The sequence below is a fragment of the Bubalus kerabau genome, chromosome 20, assembly GCF_029407905.1.
Source record: "Bubalus kerabau isolate K-KA32 ecotype Philippines breed swamp buffalo chromosome 20, PCC_UOA_SB_1v2, whole genome shotgun sequence".
Taxonomy (NCBI): Eukaryota; Metazoa; Chordata; class Mammalia; order Artiodactyla; family Bovidae; genus Bubalus; species Bubalus kerabau.
In genome coordinates this window covers 17,490,876-17,518,138 of record NC_073643.1, presented here as the reverse complement: position 1 = coordinate 17,518,138, position 27,263 = coordinate 17,490,876, and the positions used below count along the sequence as shown (strand labels likewise).

The 27,263-nt window shown below is 44.0% G+C and overlaps 1 long non-coding RNA gene across 2 annotated transcripts; it reads left to right on the top strand.

Annotated features, from left to right (window-relative positions):
• Positions 1-615: 615 nt before the first annotated feature.
• LOC129635199 (uncharacterized) lies at positions 616-21,382 on the top strand. 2 transcript variants are annotated; one of them, XR_008706146.1, is made up of 3 exons: positions 616-1,257; positions 7,363-7,447; positions 21,112-21,382. It is a non-coding gene; the product is annotated as an uncharacterized LOC129635199 (long non-coding RNA). The 2 variants fall into 2 exon arrangements; XR_008706147.1 differs by lacking the exon at positions 21,112-21,382 and adding an exon at positions 8,383-8,453.
• Positions 21,383-27,263: the final 5,881 nt, after the last annotated feature.

Sequence of the window (27,263 nt, the reverse complement as noted above, 5' to 3'; positions counted from 1 at the left end):
TGGGGACAGGATCTCCATCTTGCCCCCACCTGATTGTCACCCCCTTCTGTTCCTTTCCTATGCGGGAACCCCATTCCCAGATTCTTGGCAAGTTCTCAGTCATTTGCCTCAGTTTCCTTGCTCATGTGTTTAACAGAGAATGCACCTAGCTATGGGAGGCTGGCTGTGCTACACGGTCCATGGATGACCTGAGGTGGGATAACTCTTGTTGACTCTCCACGGTGTCTTTGTGTGTCTTGGTCTTAGAGTGTCCAGCCTCTCATGTCTACCAGGGTGGAGCTCTTAACCTCTGAGTGCAGTGGGTACCACCATTGTGCACAGCATCCTAATAAAGGGGAAAAAAAAAAAAAAAAACAATAAACCAAATCAAACAGCCATTCCCAGAATTGCTGGGGCAGGACGAGGCACAGGCTCCATTCATTAGCAAAACCAGTCCTGGTGATTATCTTTAATACATGGGCTGTGTCTTTATTGCATTTTAATCTACTCCATTCACTCTTTGCTGGCCCATGATTTGATTCAGAAATCAGGTCAACAATTTCAGGATTGCAATTTGTTGAAAAAGTAACGGTTTTTAAAATGCTCCCTTGTTCTTATTCTGGCCCAGCGGAAAAAGTGTTCCGTGTCAAAGTCTACAGATCCGAGTTTGAATTCTGATGTAGCTACTAACTATCTGGGTGATCATAGGGAGGGCATTCAAAGGTGACTTCATTTGGGTTCTCCAAAAACTGACTCTGGGATGAGAACATTGGTGCAGGGAGTTGCTCAGGGTAAGTGGAAGTCATTCAGTCATGTCCGACTCTTTGCGATCCCATGGACTATACAGTCCATGGAATTCTCCAGGGGATGTTCCCAACCCAGGGATCGAACCCAGGTCTCCTGCATTGCAGGTGGATTCTTTATCAGCTGAGCCACAAGGGAAGGGTGTGAGGAAAATGAGAGGGGAGTGGAGAAAAGACAGCAGTGGGTGTGGCAAGGTGGGGCTCCATGCCACTGGGGTCTGCTGAGGAGCCACGCTGAACACCCTCAAAATTCTCCTTTGAGGGCTGGGAGCCCGGGGCACAAGACCACACTGCCTGTTGGGTGCCCTCTTCTGAAAGTTGCTCCAGCATATTAACTTCTCTGAAGTTCATTTGTGCTGCCTGTGCTGGAGGTCCTCATGGTGAAAGTCCGGAGAAAATCTCAAGTGGAGAGAAGAAGGCATGGAATCACCAGAGGTGGCCGCTGTCACGCAGGAACTGTCCCCTACAGCTGCAGGTGAACTCAGGAGGGTGGAGGGGATGGGCCCGCTGCAGGATGAGGGGACATGGGAGTGGGTTAAATAGCGGTTTATAGCCCAGAACACACATAGGATCTATTTTACATTCTCTAAGCACCTTTGGCTCAGCGTCCGCAATTGAAAGGTGATCCCCAAGTTTGCTGCAGCCCAGGTGGCCAGTTGAAAAACATCCATTTCCCTTGTTCCTCAGTAATAGGATGTCTAGCTGGTTACGTGGTCACGCAGAAACCAGACTACATTTCCCACCCGCTCCTGAAGATGGGCGTGGTCACCGGACTACATTCCCCAGCCTCTCCTGAAGATGGGTGTGGCCACGAGATTCAGATCAGCCAATAGGATTGAAGTGGAGTTGTGGCCATTTCCAGGAATCTTCAATCAAAATAGCTGGTGGTGCCCTTTGTCCTTTTCCCTTTCCTCTTTGTCCCATCCTCCATCCTGCAGCTGGGCTGGAGGTTGAGGGTCAATACCCTGGGTGGCACTGGGGGAGCTGAAAGGAGCCTGGGTCCCTGCACCCTTGGTCGGGGAGCTTGCCACATGAGCCACCAGCTGAAAAGCTCCAGCCTTTTGACAGAGGAATAACTTTTTATCTTGTCTAAGCCATGATGTTTTGAGTCTCTTGTTACTCACTAATGTCATCCTGGTGGATATAGTCCCTCACTGTTCTACTCTTTCCCCGTGAATCCTATGTTTCTTTTTATTTTTTTAAAAAGGAGTAAGAATGCTTGCTGGTCTCCCCCGCCCCTGTTTGGGGGGCTGCAGCCTATTTCCCATGCATGGCTGGACTTACATGCAGGCCCTGCCCCTCCAGCCTTCTTAAACGCCTGCACTTCTGGCCTCCACCTGGGCCTATACCTTCGCCTGTCACTGAGGGCCACCAGCCTCCAGATCTTTGCTGTTTGGAGGGATCATGATCTTTATGTTCCATATGCTGTTGAGACCACCTTCCTCCAGAGCTCTAGGTAGGTATAGGAGAAGCTTCAAGTCCCCTTCCTCCCCCACCTTCCTTGGAGTTCACTTGCTGCAGGGGGCAGTCCCCACGTGTGACAGCTGCCACTCCTCGAGCCTGTGTGCTCCACCCTGCCCAAAGCCTTCTCTGGCTGCACAAGAGTTGCTCAGCCTGGGCACAGCAGCCTGCCATGCTTCAGGGTTCACACCCTAGGGGCATCTCCCATCTCAACTAAGGAGCTCTAGGTAAAGCCACTTTCTTTCCTCCTGGTACAGTCCTAAAGTGTGTTCTACACACTTCATCATCTACATGCTTTGTCCCTGGGATCACCTCTGCAAGCAAACCATGTACACCCAAGTCCTTATCTCAAAGGGTGCTCTGGGGGAATTGGACTCCCCAAACTCCACAGCCTACACAACTCCACTTCATGGCAAATAAAAGGGGAAAAATAGGAAACCGTGACAGACCATATTTTCTTGGGCTCCAAAATCACTGTGGACAGTGACTGTCACCATGAAATTAAAAGAGACTTGCTCTTTGGAAGGAAAGCTGTGACAAACCTAGATAGTGTATTAAAAAGCAGAGACATCCCTTTGCCGACAAAGGTCCATCTAGTCAAAGCTATGGTTTTTCCAGTAGTCATGTTCAGATGTGAGAGTTGGACCATAAAGAAGGTTAAGCGTTGAAGAATTGATGCTTTCGATCTGTGGTACTGGAGAAGACTCCTGAGAGTCCCTTGGACTGCAAGGAGATCAAACCAGTCAATCCTAAAGGAAATAAATATTCATCAGAATATTTATTGAATATTGAATATTGAATATATCTACTGAATATTCATCAGAAGGACTGATGCTGAAGCTGAAGCTCCAATACTTTGGCCACCTGATACAAAGAGCTGATTTATTGGAAAAGACCCTGATGCTGGGAAAGATTGAAGGCAGGAGGAGAAGGGGGCGGGAGAGGATGAGATGGTTGGATGGCATCACCAACACAATGGACATGAGTTTGAGCAAACTCCACGAGATAGTGAAGGACAGGGAACCCAGGTGAGCTGTAGTTCAGGGGGTCGTAATGAGTAGGACACCACTTAGCGACTGAATAACAACAACAAGAACTGCACAGCCTAGACAGATCCAAAGTCCTACCCAGAATCACATTAAGCCCTAGAGCAACCAGGTGTCCTTTGCTCGTGGCTCGCCACCCAAACCTGCCATCCTTATCTGTCCTTGCATCAGCCTGGTCACAAAACGCAGGACCCTCACAGACATCCACTCATGCTGAGTTATGTGGACTTCACTGCAGACTCTGGGCTACGGGCTTCTCTCTCTTCCAGTCACCTCTGCTTCCACCCCTCCACCCCCACCCCCCAGAATCACCCCCAGGAGCACTCAACTCTCCTCCATCCACTCTGCAGAGCAGTCCAGCCTGGACACTGTGCCTCCATACCTGAGGAGCCAAACCAAGCCTTTGAGGTTGTTGGCAGAACAACTGAATAAAACTCACTTTCCTTAGAAGTGGGTTTTCCCATACTTTACATGTCAGGAGACCAGACCCAGGGTCACGTGACTAGTAAGAAGGTAAATTAGAGGCTGTTGGAGCCCACCTGTGTCCTAACACTTATTTTTCCACAAAGCACCACCCTGAACTTTCTACCTAAGCGCCACCCCCCATCCCCATCCCCACAAGGCACAGAGGACAAGTTGAAGTGCCAGAGAGTTAATACCCTCAGCTGATGATGGAATGGTGTTGGTGGACATGTCCCTTGGCTCCCTCGCCTCTGGCCAGGAACAGCTCTGCAGCTCACTTCCTGTGATGCTAACTGCTGGATAACTTACTTTGTATCTTTGCCTTCCCTTGCTACTCCTCCCCAACTGGTGTGTCTTGGGGTTATCTCCCAAATTAACTACTTGCATCCAACTCCTCATCTTTAAGGCTATTGGTGGAGGGAGGAGGGTAGGTCTCAAAAGAAGACAGTAGCAGAGCTGGAATTTGAACCCATGTCTTAATGACCACCCCCAAACGATGCTCTTTCCAACATGCCATGGGTGGGCCCTGACCCGGTCTCCCAGGCGTTTCTGCCTGTTGCTTGGTTCCCAGCATCTCCTGATATCATGACGCTACTTAGTTCCTGACTCACTGTCCCCTTCTCCCAGGGTCCTGTCTAGTTTCCAGTGGCCCCCTACCCTGACTTTCTGGCCTTGCTTGGGAACCACATGCTGAGCTGGGAGCTCCTGTTCTAAGACCGTGGGAAATCTCCCCACTCTGAGACTGTGGGGGTGTAATTACTCGTGGCTGTGGTTTGCCTGTGGCCTGGAGTTTTCCAAGCTCTTTGCAATCATTTAGATGCAACCTGCCCAGCCCTTCTGTGATGTGGCCGGAGGAAATTGCCTCTTTGTTTTCTTGGCTGCCTCGATGCCTTTGAAATGGGCCACCCTGGCCCAGTTTACAGTCTGCATGGCTCATCTGTCTGCGGCTACTCAACCTTTTCCCCCTACTCTCCTCACGAGAAAAACTAATCAAAACTAGAACTTGGCATTCCTGAGAAGGGGAGTCAGTCATATTTTTGGCAGGTCCTGCGAGGGTCACCAGTGCAGCCAAATGGAGCATGGATCAGGGACACTGTGATGTCATGCATGGGGACTGAGGTTTGTCTCTGATTCACACACTGGCTGTGTGTGGTCCCTCTTGGGGGCTCTCTCTGCCACGGGACACTCTACACCCTCTCTGTCCCTCACTTTGCGGAAATCTGCTCCTGGGCCAGAGGAGGCGATAAGGTATCAGTGACGATAATGAAGAGACCCAAAGAGCTGGACACAGAGCTGACTTTGTAGTACACAGCCTTTGTAGGCCTTGCTCTGCAAACTCACTGAAGCTTTACCAGGAAGTTCTTTGAGCTTCTTCCATTTGTGACCTCTTCCTCCTGAGAAGGGTCCCAGTGAGAGACAATGACCACATGGGCCGGCCTGGGGACTCCTGGAGGCCAGGGCATTAGCACTGGCCCTTCCACGGGTGAGGAGCAAGGGGGAAGCCTGGAGAAGAACTTGGGTGTGGGATCAAGAGCTACATGCTATTTAGGGAATGAGGTGCTTCCTAACTGGATATGAAAGTTTCACCAGGTGGCTTAGCTGGCAGGGAACAGAGTGCATCAAAAGAGGAATTTGGTTGGGATATGATCACTGGTTATACAAATACAATAAAAATACCAGGCAGTCTAGCCAGAGCACCTCTGTGCTTGGTGCTAAACACAGAGGTCTGACAAGAGAGTCTATTAGAAAGTGGATTCTGGGTGCCTATAAATTCATCCTCACTGAAAATTTAATGGATTTCCTAGTTTCTCTAAAGCTTTCTGAAACCTCAAATCCTATTTTCACTTCAAGGGCCACTTCTTGAATAATGGATATCCTGCATACAAAGGAGACTCAGCAGCTACCTTGGCTCCTGTCCCTTCTCCTGACCAGACAGACTGTCCCTTATGTTCTTATTGAGTAGGTTACACTGGAGTAAATAACCTAGGCAGTTAAAAACATCATTCAGCATTGCTGGTAGGAATGTAAAATGATGCAGCCACTGTGAGAAACAGTATGGAGGTTGCTCAAAAACTTAAAAATAGAGTTTCTGTATGACACAGTCACTTCATTCCTAGACAGATACCTAACAGAAGTGAAAGCAGGGACTTGAATGGATCCTTGTGCACTAATGTTCACAGCAGCACTGTTCACAGTAGTCAAAAGGTGGAAATTACTCAAATGTCCACTGATGGATAAACGGATAAATGGAATGTGGTTTATACATACAACTGGAGTATTATTCAGCCCTCAAAAGGAATGAGGTTCCAAAATGGTTGAAACGTGAAAGTATTATGCTGAGTAACATAAGCCAGACAAAAAAGGATTCCACTTATAATATGATTCCACTTAAATGAAGTATCTAGAATAGTCAGATCCATTGAGCCATAGTGGTTACAAGGGCTGGGAGGGAAGAAGGGATTGAGGAATTACTGTTTGACGCATACAGAATTCCAGTTTGGGAGGATGAACTTCTGGAGATGGATAGCGGTAATGGTTGCACAACAATGTGAATGTACTTCATGTCACTGAACTATGTAACTTAAAAATGATTAAAGTGGTAAATCTTATGTATATTTTACCATAACAAAAAAATGTTTTAAAAAATCATTTAGTGAGAGTGCTTGTGATGTATCCTCTCGTTATATATACACAAATCCTTTTATGTGCTCATTCTAGTTTATCTGCCCACATTGCTCCAAAGCACTAAGCCTCGGCTTTGTGTCCTGACAGGCCTCTTTGCCAGGTGGATGCATTCGTTTGCACATGGTTTCTCCATTCTGACCTGATCATCAACTTTTCTTGGGTGGTATGGTGGGGCGGGGATGAGAGTGCTGTGGGTTCCTGAAGCTTATTTCTTTATTCTGTCAATGATCTGCCTTCCCAGAAGGAAAAAAAAAAGGTTGAAAGATGCTGACAAAGACTACAAAGATTGCCTAAGCATCTTGGGTAACAAATGGCTCATAAAAAGCTAGGGGGAAAAAGTGTACTTTGATGAGTAAGGTATACATGAATCAGAAGCTCAAGAAATAAATACATCTGAAATCTAGGTAGGTTTAAAAATGAAGGGGAAATGATGCTTAGCAAAGTGATTTGTGGTTTTTCAAACTCAGATCAAGAACAATAGAAAATGGTTCCAGATGTTCGGTGCAATCTGGAACGGAGCCAGATCCTCCCAACCCAGTGGTGTCTGAGCAAGGGAGATGGAGAGAAAGGAGGGAGGAAGAAGGAGGAAAGAAGGGCGGTGGGGTTGCTTCCCGTGTCTACATTTAACTGTGAAATCAAATACAAATGATAAAAGATGACAAGTTCTCTGTGCCAGCTACACGATGCATGCCAGGTCACCTGAGTTCCTGAATTTACAATTATAGGACAGAGGTTTGAATTGGCTCCCATGTTGGACACTTGGGGATCTTTCCTCTGAGGGAATTCAGGCTTAGAAAGAATCCTGTGAGTTGTATTGAATTCTTCCCCTTTAATGGCACTTGGATTACTTTCTGCTGTTCTTTATGTTTTGGTATTGTTCTCTGAATTGAAAGTCTTGTCATGTTAATTTATTTATAATCTAACAGAAGCTGAAGATGCACAGGCTGTTACTGATGAGCCACTGTAACTCATTCGCTGCCAAGGGCTGGGGCACACGCGAAAATGCTGTGGGTGAGTTCCTGGTAGTTTTCTGTAGTTGCCAGAAGACTGGGTTAAATCAGCTCGCTATGGTTCCTTTAGAACATGTCGCCTTGAAAAATTAACATGATTGTTCACTGTAAGCCACCTGGATATGTTTAAATAAAAAAAAGAAACCCCACTACCCAAGAATACAGAAAACTCCGCCAGCTGTCCGACACCAGGGGCTTGTTTTATGTGCGGAATCAACTGGATGGTTCATTCAACCCTTGCTATGTGCCAGCCTTGTGCTAAGTGCTGCCAAAGGGAGAGTCCTGCTCTTACAGCAGAAAGCCTAGTGGGGCTACAGACCCAAATCGCTCGTATACTTTCTTAAGTGTTGTGACAGAAGCTTGTACACAGTGCTACAGGAACCCAGGAGAACTAGCGAGCAGTTTTGTTTGTGTGTGTATGTGTGAGAGATCAGAGGAGGCTCCACGGAGAGACACTTGTCCTCTGTGTTGAAGACTGACTAGAATTTTGCAAGTTAAGGGTAGAGGCAATTACAGATAGAGGGAACTGCATGAATAAAATAGACGGTGGGACTTTCCTGGTGGTCCAGTGGGTAAGAATCCACCTGGCAATGCAGGGGACACAAGTTTGATCCCTGGTCAGGGAACTAAGGCCCCACATGCCCCGCAGCAATTAAGCCTTCGAGCTGCAACTACCGAGCCAGCACCCCACAGCTAGAGTCCATGCCTTGCAATGAAAGACTTCGCATGATGCGTCTAAGACCTGACACAGCTAAATAAATAGATATTAAAAAAAATAGATTGTGATTCAAGCCACAAAATATTTTTTGTGATGGAAACAGAGTTGATTAAAAACCAAAAAATGACTTGTCCTATTCCTTTTTCTCCTTTCACTTCCCACTTTTCTTCTCCTTTCTTCCTGTTTTCCCCTTACTTTCTAAACAATTTATTCTACAGCCTTTTGCTGGGGCAGAGCGAGTAGACAGCAATACCTGAGAAAGTCATGACAGCCCAGAGGAGCATCACAGCCCTGCCATGTCTGGGGAGGGCACATGGTGGGGGATGGTGGGGGGCGATTTAGAGATTCCTATTTTTCCACATCATTACCGACACTTACGTTGTCTGTCATTTTTATTATAGCCATCCTAGTGGGTATGAAATGTTATTTCACTGTGCTTTTGATTTGGTTTGATGCTCAAAAAGATGTTGATATACATATCTTTGTATATGTGTTTTTTATTGGGTATTTGTGTATCTTCTTCGTAGAAAAGTCTATTCAAATTACTTGTTCATGTCTAAAGTGCATTATTTATCTTTTGATTATCGAGTTGTAAGAATTCTTTGTGTATTGTGGATGTGAGTCCCTTTTTGATATATAATTTGCAATAATATTGTCCCATTCTAGGGGTGCCTTTTCAATTTCTTGAGGGTGTCCTCTGAAGCACAAACATTTTACATTTTGATGAAGTCAAAGTGATATAGTTTACTTTGGTTACTTGTGCTTTAAGTGTTACATCTAAGATATCCTGACCTAATCCAAGGTGATGAAGATTTATACCTGTTTTCTTCTTAGAGTTTATAGTTTTAGGTCTTAGATTCATTTGGGGTTAATTTTTGTATGCAATATAAGATATGGGTATGCGTTCATTCTTTTGCATGTAAATATCGAGTTGTCCTAGAACCCTTTGTTGAAAAGACTATTCTTTCCCATGTTGAATTGTCTTGGCATCTTGTTTGAAAATCAACTGACTAAAACATGAAAGGTTTTTTTTTTTTTTTCGGGATGCTTCATTCTGTTCCATCGAGCTGTCTGTCCTTCAGTCAATACCATACTGTCTTGATTACTGTAGCTTTGTAGTAAGTTTTGAAATCAGAAAGTACTTTACTAGCAACATCAGCAGCACTCTTGACCCCTCTTCTTCCTGGTGAAGCAAAGCAAAAGCATACAGCTCCCTCCTGGAAGAGCCTCCCCACAAAGCCTTCCTTTCTGAAATTTAATTAAATCAATAGGCCATCCACTTTCACTGTCTCATTTAACCCTGACAACATCCCTTTTTACTGATGAGGAAATGGAATATGCCAGATATGTTCCCATTGGCCCTCTAGACCCACACTCTGTGCTCAGGGGTCCTTGTATCCATAGACCCCTCATCCTCTGACTTCTGATTGAGTTTGGCAGGGGAGCCCCTGCAGGAGGTCAGAGGGTGGAGTGTATGAGTCTTAGGGCTTTTATTCAATGAGGGTGCTTGTGGCTGACCTTGGCCCTTCCTGAAGGTCATAGCTTCTCTCAGAGCAGCTTGCTTTACATGACTCTCTCCTTCCCAGTTCTAGAGACCTTCCCTTCCCCCAGGTCCCCACATGCATAGGAGTGGCAACGCTTCTGGGAATTTTGGCTTCCCCCTAAGTGGACTGATGGTCTTAGAGCATTGGCTTGAGTGAACCCCTTCTGAGTGGCGTTGGTTCAGCAGGCTCAGGAACGTGCACTCTTGAGAAAGGCCCAAGGGAAGATCCTCCTGATGTGCCAGTTTCCAGAAGCACTTACTCTGGGGTCCTTTGCCAAGATATGTAATATTAATGGTAGTAGTAGCTGGAGCAACTCCTTGGGATAAAGCTTGGGAAAATCTAATGGAACTTTCAGATGCAAAGTGCAAGGCCATGAGCTCGATGCTAAAGGCTGCCTTCAAAGGCCAATTGGACTTTGTCAAGTTTGGAAAACCACTTAGTCTTTCAAAGTAAACTGAGAAGGAGGGAAAGTCATTAAGTCAAATGTCAAAGCAACTTCTAGTAGAGGAGCCCATTAGCAATACTTCTGGGCCATGCAGGTATTCAGAATTGTGTGGCTGATTTTGAAATGATCTGGGCAGGATCCAAGGATCTGCATGGAGCTATGCTTTCTGGAGAAGGGGAGGGAAGACCCGTGCAGAGCTTAACAAGAATGGCTACCACTTTATCCTCTTACTACTGAGTACTCCAGTATGCCTACTGCATGAAAACAGCATATTTATTCAATGTAGAGCCTTTAAATGGAGAAGGCAATGGCACCCCACTCCAGTACTCTTGCCTGGAAAATCTCATGATGGAGGAGCCTGGTAGGCTGCAGTCCATGGGGTCGCTAAGTGTCAGAAACGACTGAGTGATTTCACTTTCACTTTTTACTTTCATGCATTGGAGAAGGAAATGGCAACCCACTCCAGTGTTCTTGCCTGGAGAATCCCAGGGACAGGGGAGCCTGGTGGGCTGCCGTCTATGGGGTCGCACAGAGTCAGACACGACTGAAGTGACTTAGCAGGGTTAGCAGCAGAGCCTTTAAAAAATTAAAACTTTTATTGAAGGGGAAAAAAGCCCTCAGACCTGCTGAGAAATTGCAAGAATATTGCCCTGGACTCTCATATTTTTCGTATAGTCGCCTGTTGTTCACATTTTTCCATTTTTCACTTTATTACTCTTTTCTCTCTTTCAGTTTATATGGTTGGGTGATATGAAATATATACACTATTTATTCCTTTCTTATTTTTGCTAAATATTTGAGAGTAAATCACAGAGACTCAAACCCTAAGCCCCTTAGTACTTTATATGTACCTCCTAAGTAAAAGGACATTCTCTTACATAACCACAACTCAAAAATAAAAATTTGAGCAATTAACATTTCTCTAACTGCCAATTGCCCCAATGCCACTTTTTTCTTCTTTAGCAGTGTTGACCCCCAACCGCCCATGCCAGTCCAGGATCCAAGCCATCACCACGCCTGGCACTTAGATGACAAGTTGAGAGACTTTTGTTGGGTGCTTGAGTTGTGTGGGATTTAGCATGAATTCAGGTCTCGGCTTATTGGTTCCATAGAACAGAGGAGCAGTTATTTCCCTCGAGATAAAGAAGCTTCCAGTGCTCTTGAGATACACCCTACAGTCCAGCACTCAGAGAAATCCCAGGGCCATGATGGCTCTCCTGAGAGGCTGACACAAAAACACCAGGAAGGAAGGGTCTTGCTCTGGGTCACCAGTCAGTGGCCCCACGATTCACAGTGCACATACAGATGTGTGACAAGACTTCCCAGCATCTCCTCTCCCCCTGACTTTGCTCAAGGAGAAGCCCACTGGACTAGGCAGTCGTGCAGTGCCCACCCTAGCACTTTGCCCAGGAAAGGTTCATGTGGGAGCCAAGAAGCAAAGCCAACAGTATTTGGTCAGAACCTGAAGGTTTGTCTTGGGAGGTTGGAGGATAGGCAGGAAAACCCACTGTCATGGAGCCTACCAGGGAATTTAACATGACCATGAGGACGGGGGTGACCCCAGAGAGAAGTTGCAGAAGCCCCCAGGGAGTATCCAGATGCTCCGAGTTGGGGAGTCTGGGCATATGTACTGAGTGAGGACTTTGATGAGTCTGCCTGGGGCTCTCCCTATTCCCCACTTTAACAGAGAGCTCAATTCAGTGCTCAGTGGTTTAATCTTCACATTCTGTGAGTCTGTGCTCCCTCCTAACAGATGTCTGGTGATGAGATAGAGAAGGAATGAGAGAGTGAGGGAGGAAAGGAAAGGCATGCAGGAGGAAGGGTTGGTTATTTCTGGGGGTATCAGGACAGAAGAGACTCCAGCATTTGCTATCTTGTATAGTAAAATGGCTGTCTGAGGAGGCCTTACAAATAGCTGTGAAAAGAAGAGAAGCCAAAAAGCAAAGGAGAAAGGAAAGATATACCCATTTGAATGCAGAGTTCCAAAGAAGAACAAGGAGAGATTAGAAAGCCTTCCTCAGTGATCAATGCAAAGAAATAGAGGAAAACAATAGAATGGGAAAGACTAGAGATCTCTTCAAGAAAATTAGAGATACCAAGGGAATATTTCATGCAAAGATGGGCACAATAAAGGACAGAAATTATATGGACCTGAAAGAAGCAGAAGATATTAAGAAGAGTTGGCAAGAATACACAGAAGAACTATACAAAAAAGATCTTCACGACCCAGATAATCACAATGGTGTGATCACTCACCTAGAGCCAGACATCCTGGAATGTGAAGTCAAGTGGGCCTTAGGAAGCATCACTACGAACAAAGCTAGTGGAGGTGATAGAATTCCAGTTGAGCTATTTCAAATCCTAAAAGATGATGCTGTGAAAGTGCTGCACTCAATATGCCAGCAAATTTGGAAAACTCAGCAGTGGCCACAGGACTGGAAAAGGTCAGTTTTCATTCCAATCCCAAAGAAAGGCAATGCCAAAGAATGCTCAAACTACCACACAATTGCACTCATCTCACACGCTAGTAAAGTAATGCTCAAAATTCTCCAAGCCAGGCTTCAGCAATATGTGAACCGTGAACTTCCTGATGTTCAAGCTGGTTTTAGAAAAGGCAGAGGAACCAGAGATCAAATTGCCAACATCCGCTGGATCATGGAAAAAGCAAGAGAGTTCCAGAAAAACATCTATTTCTGTTTTATTGACTATGCCAAAGCCTTTGACTGTGTGGATCACAATAAACTGTGGAAAATTCTTCAAGAGATGGGAATACCAGACCACCTGACCTGCCTCTTGAGAAATTTGTATGCAGGTCAGGAAGCAACTGTTAGAACTGGACGTGGAACAATGGACTGGTTTCAAATAGGAAACAGAGTACATCAAGGCTGTATATTGTCACCCTGCTTATTTAACTTATATGCAGAGTACATCATGAGAAACGCTGGGCTGGAAGAAGCACAAGCTGGAATCAAGATTGCCGGGAGAAATACCAATAACCTCAGATATGCAGATGACACCACCCTTATGGCAGAAAGTGAAGAATTAAAGAGCCTCTTGATGAAAATGAAACAGGAGAGTGAAAAAGTTGGCTTAAAGCCCAACATTCAGAAAACGAAGATCATGGCATCTGGTCCCATCACTTCATGGCAAATAGATGGAGAAACAGTGGCAGATTTTATATTTTTGGGCTTCAAAATCACTGCAGATGGTGACTGCAGCCTTGAAATTAAAAGATGCTTACTGTTTAGAAGAAAAGTTATGACCAACCTAGACAGCATATTAAAAAGCAAAGACATTACTTTGTCAGCAAAGGTCCACCTAGTCAGGGCTATGGTTTTTCCAGTAGTCATGTATGGATGTGAGGGTTGGACTATAAAGAAAGCTGAACGCCCAAGAATTGATGCTTTTGAACTGTGGTGTTGGAGAAGACTCTTGAGAGTCCCTTGGACTGCAAGGAGGTCCAACCAGTCCATCCTAAAGGACATCAGTCCTGAATGTTCATTGGAAAGACTGATGTTGAGGCTGAAACTCCAATACTTTGGCCACCGGATGCAAAGAGCTGACTCATTTGAAAAGACCCTGATGCTGGGAAAGATTGAAGGCGGGTGGAGAAGGGGATGACATGGGATGAAATGGTTGGATGGCATTACTGACTCAATGGACATGAGTTTGAGTAACCTCTGGGAGTTGGTGATGGACAGGGAGGCCTGACCTGCTGCACTCCATGGTGTTAAAAAGAGTTGGACACGACTGAGACACTGAACTGAACTGATAGCAAGAGATGGGGCTTCCCAGATGGCACTAGTGGTAAAGAACCTGCCTGCTAAAGCAGGAGACATAGAGACAAGGGTTCAATCCTTGGGTCGGGAAGATCCCCTGGAGGAGCGCACGGCAAACCCACTCTTGCCTGGAGAATCCTATGGACAGAGGAGCTTGGCGGGCTACAGTCCATGGGGTCGCAAAGAGTCAGACATAACTGAAGCGGTAAGCATGCACGTGTGCACATAGCAAGAGTAAGTGATAAATTGTGCCAGCAGGGCTCCCAAAGAGGCAGGAGAATGGACACTGGGGTGGAATGTCTTCCAGCCCATGAGAAAAACCAAGAGGCTCATGTTTCTGCTTCCTTCTCAGCAGTCTCTGCCTGCTGATTTAAAGCCTCGCATGGCGCTCTGCATTTTGGCTTCCGTATTCTTATTTGGGTTTCCTCTTGTTTGTTTTCCAGCTAGAGTGCCAATTCTATGCTCCTTAACTCCCTTTCAGCCTCTAGGATGGAGCCTGGCACACCGTGAGCTGTCAGCCTGTTCACTGATTGCGTTTGAGGGAAGATTTTCGTTGAGGTCTCTGCCTGTTTATATCGTTGACACCTTGCCCTTGTTAAGGCGTGTGACAGCGCCACGGGAAGCAGGTGCCAACAGTCAGTGTGCCCTTGGCATCCAAATATACACCTCCAGCCCACAGTGCCTCCACCTCTGGCTTCTAAATCCAGTGGCCCCCCTGCACTCAGCACCTCTGCTCTGATGGCTCAAAATATCTCACGCACGACACGTCAAGGATCAAATTCATGTTCTCCCTTCCCTTCCCCAAAAACCTTCCCCTAGTTTCCCCAAACGGCACCAATACTTAACTCTGGACATCTCCTTCACCCTCACCCTTCCTAATGCACCTCTTCCTAAAGCCCACTAATACTCACCCCCTAAATATCACTTCCCTCCATCTTCATCGCCAGTTTTGCCCACCCACTGGCTTTCTCACTTGGACCACTCAACTGTTACTTCTCGTTGGTGCTTGCTAGCTGCCAACCTTTCCTGCATTCAGAAACCCAAGATATTTTCACAAAACAACCAACAAACAAAAATGAGACCATGTTTCTCCTTTGCTATAAACCATTTCATGATCTGCTATCACTTTCCAAATAAAGATCAAAATCGCATTTGTGGCCTCAAGGATCTTTCTGGCCCTGGAGCATCAGTTTGCTTCAACTCATTCTTAAACAAGCTGGAAACTTTTGAAGAATAAGCCACAACTTTGCTTTGAGTTCTTCAAACACCCCCTCTTCTATCCCTCCCTCTGCTGCTTTTCTCCTGTCTAGAACACTCTCTTCCACTGCCTATTCCCTCACCCTTCCAGGAGTTCCTACTCAAACATCACATCTCAGTTTAAAGTTACTTACCCAAGGAAGCCTTCCCAATCCCCACAAAGCCAAAGTGGGCCCTCCTTTTACTGTGGTTTTCCTTATTACTTACCACAGTTACACAGGAAGACCTGGGACATACTGTGGATTTGATTCTAGATCATTGAAATAAAGTGACTGTCACGATAAAGAGAGTCACCTGAATTATGTGGCTTCCCATGCATATAAAAGTTATGTTTATACTATACTGTAGTCTACTAAATGTGCAGTAGCCTTAAGTCTAAAACAAAAACAAAAACTATGTGTATACCTTCATTAAAAAATCATTTGTTGCTAATGAAGGTTGACCATCATCTGAGCCTTCAGAGAGACATGATCTTTTTGCTAGTGGAGGGTTTCATCTCCATTTTTTAAAAAATTCTATTTATTCATTTTTATTTTTGGCTGCACTGGGTCTTTGTTGGTGTTACGCAGGCCTTCTTTAGTTATGGTGAGCCTGGGCTACTCTTTCTTGCAGTGCGTGGGCTATTCATTGTGGTAGCTTCTCTTGTTGCAGAGCACCGACCCTAGGTGCATGGGCTTCAGTAGTTATGGCTTGCAGGCCCTAGAGCTCGTGGGCTTCAGTAACTGCAGCACGAAGGCTCAGTAAGTGCAGCTCCCCGGCTCCAGAACACAGGCTCAGTAGTTGTGGCACACAGGCTTAGTTGCTCCATGGCATGTGGACTCTTCGCAAACCAAGGATTGAACCCATGCCCCCTGCACTGGCAGGTGGATTCTTGGATTCTTATCCACTGTGCCACCAGGGAATTCTCATCTCTATGTTGATGGCTGCTGACCAGTCAGGGTGGTGGTTCTGAAGGGTTAGGTGGCTGTGGTAATTTCTTAAAACAAGGTAATGAAGTTTGCTGTATCAACTGACTTTTTCTTTCACAAATGATTTTATTTATTTATTTATTTTTGTAGCATGCATTGCTGTTTGATAGCATTTTTCCCACAGTAGAACTTTCTTTAAAATTGGGATCAATCTTCTCAAATTCTGCAACTGCTTTATCAACTAAGTGTTTGTAGTATTTGAAATTCTTTGTTGTCACTTTGACAATCTTCACAGTGATTTTACTGGAAGTAGTTTCCATCTCAAGAAACCATTTCTTTGCTCATTCATGAGAAGTAACTCCTCATTCATTCAAGTTTTATCAGGAAGTTACAGAGATTCAGTCCCATCTTCAGGCTCCACTTCTAATTCTCTTGCTATTTCCCCACATCTGCTGTCACTTCCCCCACTGAAGTCCCCTCCCTACCTCAAAGTCATCCAAGAGAGTTGAAGTCCACTTCTTCCAAACTCCTGTTCATATTGATATTTTGACCTCTTCCCATGAATCACCAACGTTCTTAATGGCACCTAGAATAGTGAATCCTTTCCAGAGATTTTCAATGGACTTTTCCCAGACCCATCACAGGAATCACTCTCTGTGGCAATTATAGACTTGTGAAATGTATTTCTTAAATAGAAAGTTGAAATGACCCTTTGATGCATGGGCTGCAGAATGGATTTTGCATTAGCAGGCATGAAAACAACATTAATCTCATACATCTTCATCAGAGTTCTTGGTGCATTGTCAATGAATAGTCATAGTTTGAAAGGAATCTCTGTTTCTCTGAGCAATAGGTCTCAACAGAGGGTGTAATCAGTAAATGATGCTGTACACAGATGTGCTGTCATTCAGGCTTTGTTGTTCCATTTACAGAACACAGGCAGAGCAGATTCAGCATAATTCTTAAGGCCTCTAGGATTTTTAGATAGATAATGACACTGGCTTTAAGTCACTAGCTACAGTAGCCCCTAAGAAGAGTCAGCCTGTCCTTTGAAATTTTGAAGTCAGGCAGTAACTTCTTTTCTTGAGCTATGGAAGTTCTAAATAGCATCTTCTTCCACTAGAAGGCTGTTTGTCTATGTTGGAAATCTGTGGGTTAGTGTAGCCACCTTCAATTATCCAAGATAGACCTTCTGGACAACTTACTGCAGCTTCTACATCAGCACTTGCTGCTTCACCTTGCACTTTTATCTTACAGAGATGGTTCCTTTCCTTCAACCTCGTGAAGTAACCTCTCTTAGCTTTATACTTTTCTTCTGCAGCTTCCTCACCTCTCTCAGCCTTCATAGAATTGAAGAGAATTTGGGCCTGGCTCTGGGTTAGGCTTTAGCTTAAGAAAATGTTGTGACTGGTTTGATCTTCTATCCAGACCATTAAAACTATCCTCTACATCAGCAATAAGGCTGTTTTGCTTTCTTATCATCCCTGTGTTCACTGGAGTAGCACTTTAATTTCCTTCAAGAACTTTTCCTTTGTCTTCATAACATTGTGATCTCCCTGGTGATCAGTAGCTAAGACTCCACATTCCCAATGCAGGAGGCCTGGATTTGACCCCTGATCAGGGAACTAGATCCCACATGCTGCAAATAAGAGTGCATACCACAACTAAAGATCCTACATGTCATAGCTGGAGCAAAAAAGAAGATCTGCTTGCTGCAACTAAGACACGGCTCAGCCAAACATACATACATATATATATGCGTGTGTGTGTATATATATATATATATAATACATACAACATTTATCAACTAAGTTTAGCATCTTTTTATCTTGGAATATGACAGTTATGCCATTTTTTTGAGATCATATGTAAATGATATTTGTTATATCCTTTTTCATTATACACAATATAAGCATCTAAATTTAACATCTTAGATGGATGCAGTTTGTCACCCCCAAACAGGTACGATACTAATGTCACCCACAAGAGATGAGAGGTTTCTTTTCTAGAGAAAAAGATTCCCTTTAGACATTTCAGATTCAGGAGACATGGGCACAGTGGAGGTAGCAGAGAGGTATGGGCTCACAGTAAACATCTGTGTCCTGAGTGGATCCCTCTTTTGTTTTCTTAGCATGTCCCCAAATACAGGCATCTGGGCACCTCTACTATGAGCAAAAGATGGAAAGATTCTTCTCTAGAGAATCCCTAGAACCTAAAAAAAAAAAAAAATCCTGTTCCTGGTCACTGGGGGCAAGGCCAAGCCTGACCATGCAACCTGGACGCCTACCCCTGACACAGACCAGTCTGCAAGCCCTGCCTGTGCTCCAAGTGGAGAAAGATGCCTGGACCCTTCCCCCAACCACATGAATATTCCTACTCACTAGCTTAATCCTCTTAGGGAGAGAGAAGAAAATACATTTCAGCCCTGCCAGAAAGTAACAGACAAAGAAAAACAAGAACAGAATACTATGAAAGAGAAGCAACAGAGAGTGTAAACCAGCCCTGAAAATTTTAAATGTAACTAAAATTAAAAAACAATAACAGAAGTAGAAAATAAAGTATAGGAACTCCCCCAGAGGACAGAACAAAAAGGTAAATATGCCAGTGATAGGGCAAAGAAGATAATAAAATTATATAATCAGTCTGGAGTAACAGAAAGGAAAGGGCAGCGGGGGAGGAAGTTATTAAAGAAACATTACAAGAAAACTTTCCTGAAGTTGAGATGGCATAAATGTCATCCAGTTCAGGAATCTGAAGAGAGCTCGGTATCAAGGCACATCAGCAACAAAAAAAGAAAAGATTCTGAAAGCTTCCACAGAGGGGAATAAATGGGTCCCACACAAAAGGACTGGGCGACATAATGGCATTGGCTTTCTCAAAGCATAATGGAAGCAATCCATTTAAAAATACAAGCAAGGTCAGTTTTGAATCAAAGGGTTTATATTTTCAAGCTATCAATCAAATTTTAAAGCAAATATTTTTAGATGGGTACTGTTTCAAAAAGCTTGCTTCTCAAGCAAGCAATATTGGGAAGCTACTGGAGGATTTTACTTCAGTAAAATAACAGAAAAAACAGAAAGAAAAAGAGGAAAACTTTAAATCCATCAAGCCAGAAAAAGAACCCAGAAGGATGAGGGGAAATGTGGGATACAGTCTGCAATAAGTCCAGAATAAAGGAGAAAGATAGAGAGTTGTGGAAGGCAAGTCTTTAGGAAATCATAAAGCATCTGATATGGTTGCTCATTTAGAAAATGTATCTGTAGACACTTGACAGATCCATTAGGAGATACAGGGAAGACATAGAAACTGAAATGTAGAAAATGAAGTAAATGATAAAAACTGAGGCAAGGATAAACTCCAGGAAAACCAAAACTTGTACGAGAGATAAAAAGGTGAAAGTGTCTTTCTGCTTGAGCAGTGATCAATACTGACTAGGTTGTACTAATGTAAACGCTGACTACTGGTTTAATTCTGGAAGTAGCATATTAGGAGAAGGGGTGAAATGGAAACTTTTACAGAGTGATCTGTAAGAGTGCAAAATCTTAACTTAATTGAATATGAAGCCAATAGATCACTTCTAACACTAATAAATCAAGAAACTGCAGCATGGGCATGTTATTTAGAAACAGGAGAGTGAGTTCCAGGAGAAACGACTGAACTCAATGGTTGTCTCTGGGGAGTGGACCCCAAGTTTGTACCATGCAAGAAAGGAACCCATGCTTTTTATTGCCAGACTTGCAGTATTATTTCTCACACAAAAAAATTGAAAATCAATTACAAAACCATAAGGAGTTTCCTTTAGAAACGTGTGCTGTGAAACCAAGAATTGAAAGTTTCCACTCCCTTTCCCTGTGAGAAAAGTGACAATGGCATTCCTGGCTCCACAGGACTTTATCATCCTGGGATCAGTAAGTTCCCACCTAACCCTCTCCCCCAGTACACACACCTGCATTTGGGAAAACCTTTGTTGCTTTAGAGAAAAAAGAAAACAAGCCATGTGGAACTCAAAAATTCATAGCAACTGGAAAATTCACAGCCCAAAGCATATATTTATTTGCATCTCAGACAAACCCTCAGATTTGGTGGGAAAAACTTAAAATCATTAGTGTCTATGTTAGTGTCAAACGTGTTACCCACAGTGTTTTCCAGCAGAGCGGCACATGGTTCAGAAATAAGTGGGAGACCAAAAGGAAGGAGCCAGAAAGCCAGGAAGTGTGACTCAGACATTTGCTTTTAACTTTAATTAGCGAGCCCTGCCAAGTTACTTCTCAGAAGGGGAAGTGCATCTCCTACCTTCTTTCTTCTAAAGAGATTTCAAGTGAGTCTCGCCCAAGAAGTGAGCCATTTCGTTGCTGTTACATGTCTGATGAGGCCTGCTCACATGGTACTAGTTAGCATCCGAGCTGCACACCAGTCAGCAAAAATACATTGATCACTGTTTCTCTTTATCCTTACACCGTTTGGTTGGACTCCCTATTGCTGGGGATTTCTCAAAAAGAATCCAAGTCCCAGAAGTTTTCTCAAAGAAACGATGCTGTGTATTTGGCTCAGAAACAGAATTGCAAAGTGCTTTCCAGTTGGTAGACTTGTAGAGAAGATGCAGAGAAGAGGACATGCACAGAAGGGTAGTGTGAATTTGATTCAATAAATATTTATTGAGTGCCGACTGCATGCTGCTCTTCTGGGATATAGACATGACCAAGACCCAGGACTGGCTCTCAGTTACCTCCATATATGACCACAACTCTTGTTCTAAGCCCATCCATTCGGTCCCGTGGTTCTGGGTGAGTCCCACACTGCCCTCTGGGTGGGAGGGAAAAATGAAGGGAATCCAACGGTGTCTCCAGCTTGGGATTTCTGCTGTTAGAGAAATGGGGCAGAGTCCACCAGAAGTCAGTAATGTGTGTGTGTGTGTGTGTGTGTGTTGGGGGCAGGGGTTGTTGCCCCCCTTAAAATACCTCATCTGGGGGCTTCTCTGGTGGCTCCATGGTGAAGAATCTGCCTTCCAATGCAGGAGACACAGGTTTGATCCCTGATCTGGGAAGATTCCACATGCTGTAGAGCAACTAAGCCAGTACCCCACAACTACTGAGCCTGTGCTCTAGAGTCCAGAAGCCACAACTGTTGATGCCCCCGAGCCCTAAAGCCCGTGCTTATAACAAGAGAAGCCACCACAATGAGAAGTCTGAGAATCGCAACGAGAGACTAACTCCCACTTGCAGCAACTACAGAAAAGCCCACCCAAGAGCAAAGATCCAGCACAGCCAAAAATAAATAAATACAATTTAAAATTATTTTAAAAAATAATGAAATAACACTTTGGGGAGTTCCTTCGTGGTTAGGATTTGATATTTTCACTGGGGAGGCCTAGGATTGACCCCTGGCCAGGGAATCATCCTGCATGCCACATGGCATGGCCAAAATACTAAATCAATAAACAAACATCACATTAACTAACTAAATAAATAAAATACCACTTTGCTAGTTTTCTGTATTCTAAATACAAAGTGACTCCTGATGGTGTTTTAACCAGGAGGAATTCTGGTCTAAGCCCCGCAAGTCAAAGAGACCTGGAGGATTTGTTTAGCTAACTTTCCTTGTTAGGCATCTAGGCCTAACAAGGAAACATAAAAAACATCTAGTGTACCCCATGAATGTTCTTTCACTTCCCATTCTCACTGCTCAAACCTCAGCTTCACATTTTCTCAATAAGCCCTTGCTCTCCCCCACCCCCAGGACATACCTCCTCTCCCCGACTCCATAAAACGTCCCTGTAGCAGCTCCCAGCTCTCTCTCAGGCTTATTTCATTTGGATGCCAATGTCATTTCTTCTGTGCTGGCTTTTACTGGGTCTTGGGGTGGAGGTGGTGGGCTTCCTTACTACTGACAGCTGAACCCTGGGCACAGTTACTCAGACCCTTATGGCCTGAACGCTTCTATGTTCCAGGCAGTTATCACAGCAAGGATTTTTCCCATCTTAAAGAGCATTCAAAGCATGAGGGAGACAGGTTTCCAAACTCTCCAGTTAGGGTTTCCAACTTTTTGGAAGGGTGCTGAAATGTCAGTTACCAGAATGTTAAAATATGAAATATGCTGCATCTAGTCATCTGAACCATGATGGTACATCACTCATGGTGCAACCCAGACAATAGAAACCATCTAGGAATTTCAAAAAGAGGTAGTTTGATACAGAAGTTTGCTTACAAGGGATTGGAAGGGTTGGAGGAGTAATGGGGAAAAAGAGGGATCCTGAGAGATCAGAAAGTCCTCACACCACTAGGCTGGAAGTCATGAAACTGCAGCTGCTTCTGTGCCGGGAAGATGCTGAGTGTTCCTGGATCAGGGCTGGGACCTGCCCTGGCAAAGCTGCTCTCCTTGCCGTCAAGGAGCAGAGTGGGACAGCATCACTCTGCAGGGCAGCAGGAATTTGGGGCCTGAAGGCCTGGGGGCTCAGCATTTCTGCCGGAAGATGCATATAGGTTTTCTAGATATTTATTAAGGTGGCTGAGAAGCCAATCTAGACAGCTCCATTAAAAAAGACAAGCAGGAAAACCTATTTTATCTCTCTAAAAAAACTCTTTAGAGGAACAGTATAAAAGTATGAGCTTACTACAAAATTGGCTGTTTGTATGCCCCAAAAAAACATGTTTGTCCAGTTTGACTTTGTTACCCCAAACCAGCTCTCAGCCTTGGGGGAAATGTATTTCAGAAATACCTCTTTTCTGAAAGTCAGATGTAATATAAAAACATGAAAACACCACTGAAAATTTACTTTTATATAAAAGTACATATTAGTTTCATTGTGGGGGGTAATTTTAAGTTTTTTATATTCACCATTAGAAAATATTAAAAAAATAAAGAAAAAAACAAATTACTAGAAATAGATAAATTTTCTGGCATAAAAAGAAAATATACATAGCTCTCTTTTTAACAAATATTTTATAGATAAAACTAAATTATGTATGAATTACCTTGTAAATATTTTTCTGATTAACAAGATGTCATTACATCTACTTTTACAACATAATTTTTGAGTGGCTCTTTGTATTCTACCAAAAGGTTTGTATGATAATTTACTTAAACTATTTATAGGCTGACTATTAAATTATTTCCCATTTTTTGTTAATGCTATGATGAACATAGACAAATTTTTTTCATGACTTTGACTATCTCCATAGGAGCAATTCCCAGGGATAGAGTGCTGAGTCAGAGGTTATGAATCATTTTAAGGCCTTTGATGTACAGTGTCAAATATCTTCCAGATACATTGAACCAAGTTCCAGCCCTACAATCAGTGCACCAAAGTGGTTGCTTCCCTAAACTCTGGCCCATTCTGGGTTCTATCACTTAAGAAACAAATAAACAAACAAACAGAAACAATAGAATGCTCACAAAGACCATGTAAGGTATGTTTTTCACTTGTCCAAAAAGAATCTGTAACGTTAAATGCCACATTTTGCTGATTGTAAGATGTACCCTTTTTTACGCTCCTATTTTCACTTCTCTGAAATCACTGGGGAAGGTTCTATGAAGACCTATAAGACCTTTTAGAACTAACACCCAAAAAAGATGTCCTTTTCGTTATAGGGGACTGGAATGTAAAAGTAGGAAGTCAAGAAATAACTGGAGTAACAGGAAAATTTGGCCTTGGAATCTGGAATGAAGCAGGGCAAAGACTAATAGAGTTTTGCCAAGAAAATGCACTGGTCATAGCAAACATCCTCTTCCAACAACACAAGAGAAGACTCTACACATGGACATCACCAGATGGTCAACACCGAAATCAGATTGATTATATTCTTTGCAGCCAAAGATGGAGAAGCTCTATACAGTCAGCAAAAACAAGACTGGGAGCTGACTGTGGCTCAGATCATGAAGTCCTTATTGCCAAATTCAGACTTAAATTGAAGAAAGTAGGGAAAACCACTAGACCATTCAGGTATGACCTAAATCAAATCCCTTATGATTATACAGTGGAAGTGAGAAATAGATTTAAGGGACTAGATCTGATAGATAGAGTGCCTGATGAACTATGGAATGAGGTTCGTGACATTGTACAGGAGACAGGGATCAAGACCATCCCCATGGAAAAGAAATGCAAAAAAGCAAAATGGCTGTCTGGGGAGGCCTTACAAATAGCTGTGAAAAGAAGAGAAACAAAAAGCAAAGGAGAAAAGGAACGATATAAGCATCTGAATGCAGAGTTCCAAAGAATAGCAAGGAGAGACAAGAAAGCCTTCCTCAGCAATCAATGCAAAGAAATAGAGGAAAACAACAGAATGGGAAAGACTAGAGATCTCTTCAAGAAAATTAGAGATACCAAGGGAACATTTCATGCAAAGATGGGCTCGATAAAGGACAGAAAGGGTATGGACCTAAGAGAAGCAGAAGATATTAAGAAGAGGTGGCAAGAATACACAGAAGAACTGTACAGAAAAGATCTTCATGACCCTGATAATCACGATGGTGTGATCACTCATCTAGAGCCAGACATCCTGGAATGTGAAGTCAAGTGGGCCTTAGAAAGCATCACTACAAACAAAGCTAGTGGAGGTGATGGAATTCCAGTGGAGCTATTTCAAATCCTAAAAGATGATGCTGTGAAAGTGCTGCACTCAATATGCCAGCAAATTTGAAAAACTCAGCAGTGACCACAGGACTGGAAAAGGTCAGTTTTCATTCCAATCCCAAAGAAAGGCAATGCCAAAGAATGCTCAAACTACTGCACAATTGCACTCACCTCACATGCTAGTAAAGTAATGCTCAAAATTCTCCAAGCCAGGCTTCAGCAATATGTGAACCATGAACTTCCTGATGTTCAAGCTGGCTTTAGAAAAGGCAGAGGAACCAGAGATCAAATTGCCAACATCTGCTGGATCATGGAAAAAGCAAGAGAGTTCCAGAAAAGCATCTATTTCTGCTTTATTGACTATGCCAAAGTCTTTGACTGTGTGGATCACAATAAACTGTGGAAAATTCTGAAAGAGATGGGAATACCAGACCACCTGACCTGCCTCTTGAGAAATCTGTATGCAGGTCAGGAAGCAAAAGTTAGAACTGAACATGGAACAACAGACTGGTTCCAAATAGGAAAAGGAGTACATCAAGGCTGTATATTGTCACCCTGTTTATTTAACTTATATGCAGAGTACATCATGAGAAATGCTGGACTGGAAGAAGCACAAGCTGGAATCAAGATTGCTGGGAGAAATATCAATAACCTCAGATATGCAGATGACACCACCCTTATGGCAGAAAGTGAAGAGGAACTCAAAAAGCCTCTTGATGAAAATGAAACAGGAGAGTGAAAAAGTTTGCTTAAAGCTCAACATTCAGAAAACGAAGATCATGGCATCCAGTTCCATCACTTCATGGGAAATAGATGGGGAAACAGTGGAAACAGTGTCAGACTTTATTTTTTGGGGCTCCAAAATCACTGCAGATGGTGACTGTAGCCATGAAATTAAAAGACGCTTACTCCCTGGAAGGAAAGTTATGACCAACCTAGATAGCATATTCAAAAGCAGAGACATTACTTTGCCAAGAAAGGTCCGTCTAGTCAGGCTATGGTTTATCCGGTGGTCATGTATGGATGTGAGAGTTGGACTGTGAAGAAGGCTGAGTGCTGAAGAATTGATGCTTTTGAGCTGTGGTGTTGGAGAAGACTCTTGAGAGTCCCTTGGTGTGCCAGGAGATCCAACCAGTCCATTCTGAGGAGATCAGCCCTGGGATTTCTTTGGAGGGAATGATGCTAAAGCTGAAACTCCTATACTTTGGCCACCTCATGCGAAGAGTTGACTCATTGGAAAAGATTCTGATGCTGGGAGGGATTGGGGGCAGGAGGAGAAGGGGATGACAGAGGATGAGATGGCTGGATGGCATCACTGACTCGATGGACGTTGAGTCTGAATGAATTCCGGGAGTTGGTGATGGACAGGGAGGCCTGGCGTGCTGCGATTCATGGGGTCGCAGAGAGTCGGACACGACTGAGTGACTGAACTGAACTGAGCCCATACTCTGGTTTCTGCTTGTTGTCTTTGTATAATGCTTAACGGTGCTACCTCAACTTCTGAAGAGTTCTGGTTTAGATGATAGATGATCTGGTCATTCTAGTTATCCACTAACCACACAGGGTGGTTGGTTCTGATTTTGGACAGAACTGGGCAGCATTGTGGTGGAGGGGGGCCCTTTGGAAGAGACCCTAATCCTATCCTAGAGAACCAGATACAGCTAATCCAAGCCTGGAAGGATGAGAAGGGGCCAATCTGGTGGGGCTCATGGGAAGAAGGAAGGTCAAGTCCAGCAGTGAACCTCCCCAAGCCAAGGATTGGAGGTGACTGTGGCACCAGAGGGAGTGGCTAAGTCAGTAGAACAGTGTTTTTGGCTATGGGTCTGCTTTTCTGTGCCAACAACCACTGTGGATTTGATTTTGTGACTCTGACCTGAACTGGGATAAAGCTATTAACATATATATATATATATATATATATATATATATATATATATATATACATAGTACAAGGTAAAGGGGAGACTGCAATGAACTCTTGGTGGTGTTGTTTAGTCACTAAGTTGTGTTCAACTCTTTTTGACCCCATAGACTGTAGCCTGCCAGGCTCGTCTGTCTATGGGATTTCGCAGGCAAGAATACTGGAGTGGGTTGCCATTTCCTTCTCCAGGGGGTCTTCCTGATCCAGAGATCTAACCCGTATCTCCTGCATTGGCAGGCAGATTCCTTACCACCGAGCCACTTGGAAATGGCCAAAAAGGATGGCAGCACCCTCACTTCAGCCTGCAGGCAGTACCCAGGCCCTGAAGAAGGAGCAAAGTCACACTCCAGTCCATTCTGCAGGGCAGCTCCCAGCTCTGTGGTTAGTCAGACCCACATCCAGCAGCTCCCGAAAGTAATTTTTAATTCTTGAATCAACCTCATTAGAGAAACATGGTAGAGATATTGTTTATTGACCCTGGAGGTGTCCCACTTCTTTGATTTTTCTAGGATTTCTTTCATGGAGGAGGGTCATGTGTCCAACAGAGCAGAGTGCTCATCCCCCTGCAAGTCATCAGAAGTCTGGCACCATTCCCGTTCCCCCACTGACAAAGTAAACAGTTGGATTAAGTCACTTAGACTTTGTTCCCTGGGTAAAAGCACCAGTGAAGCACAAA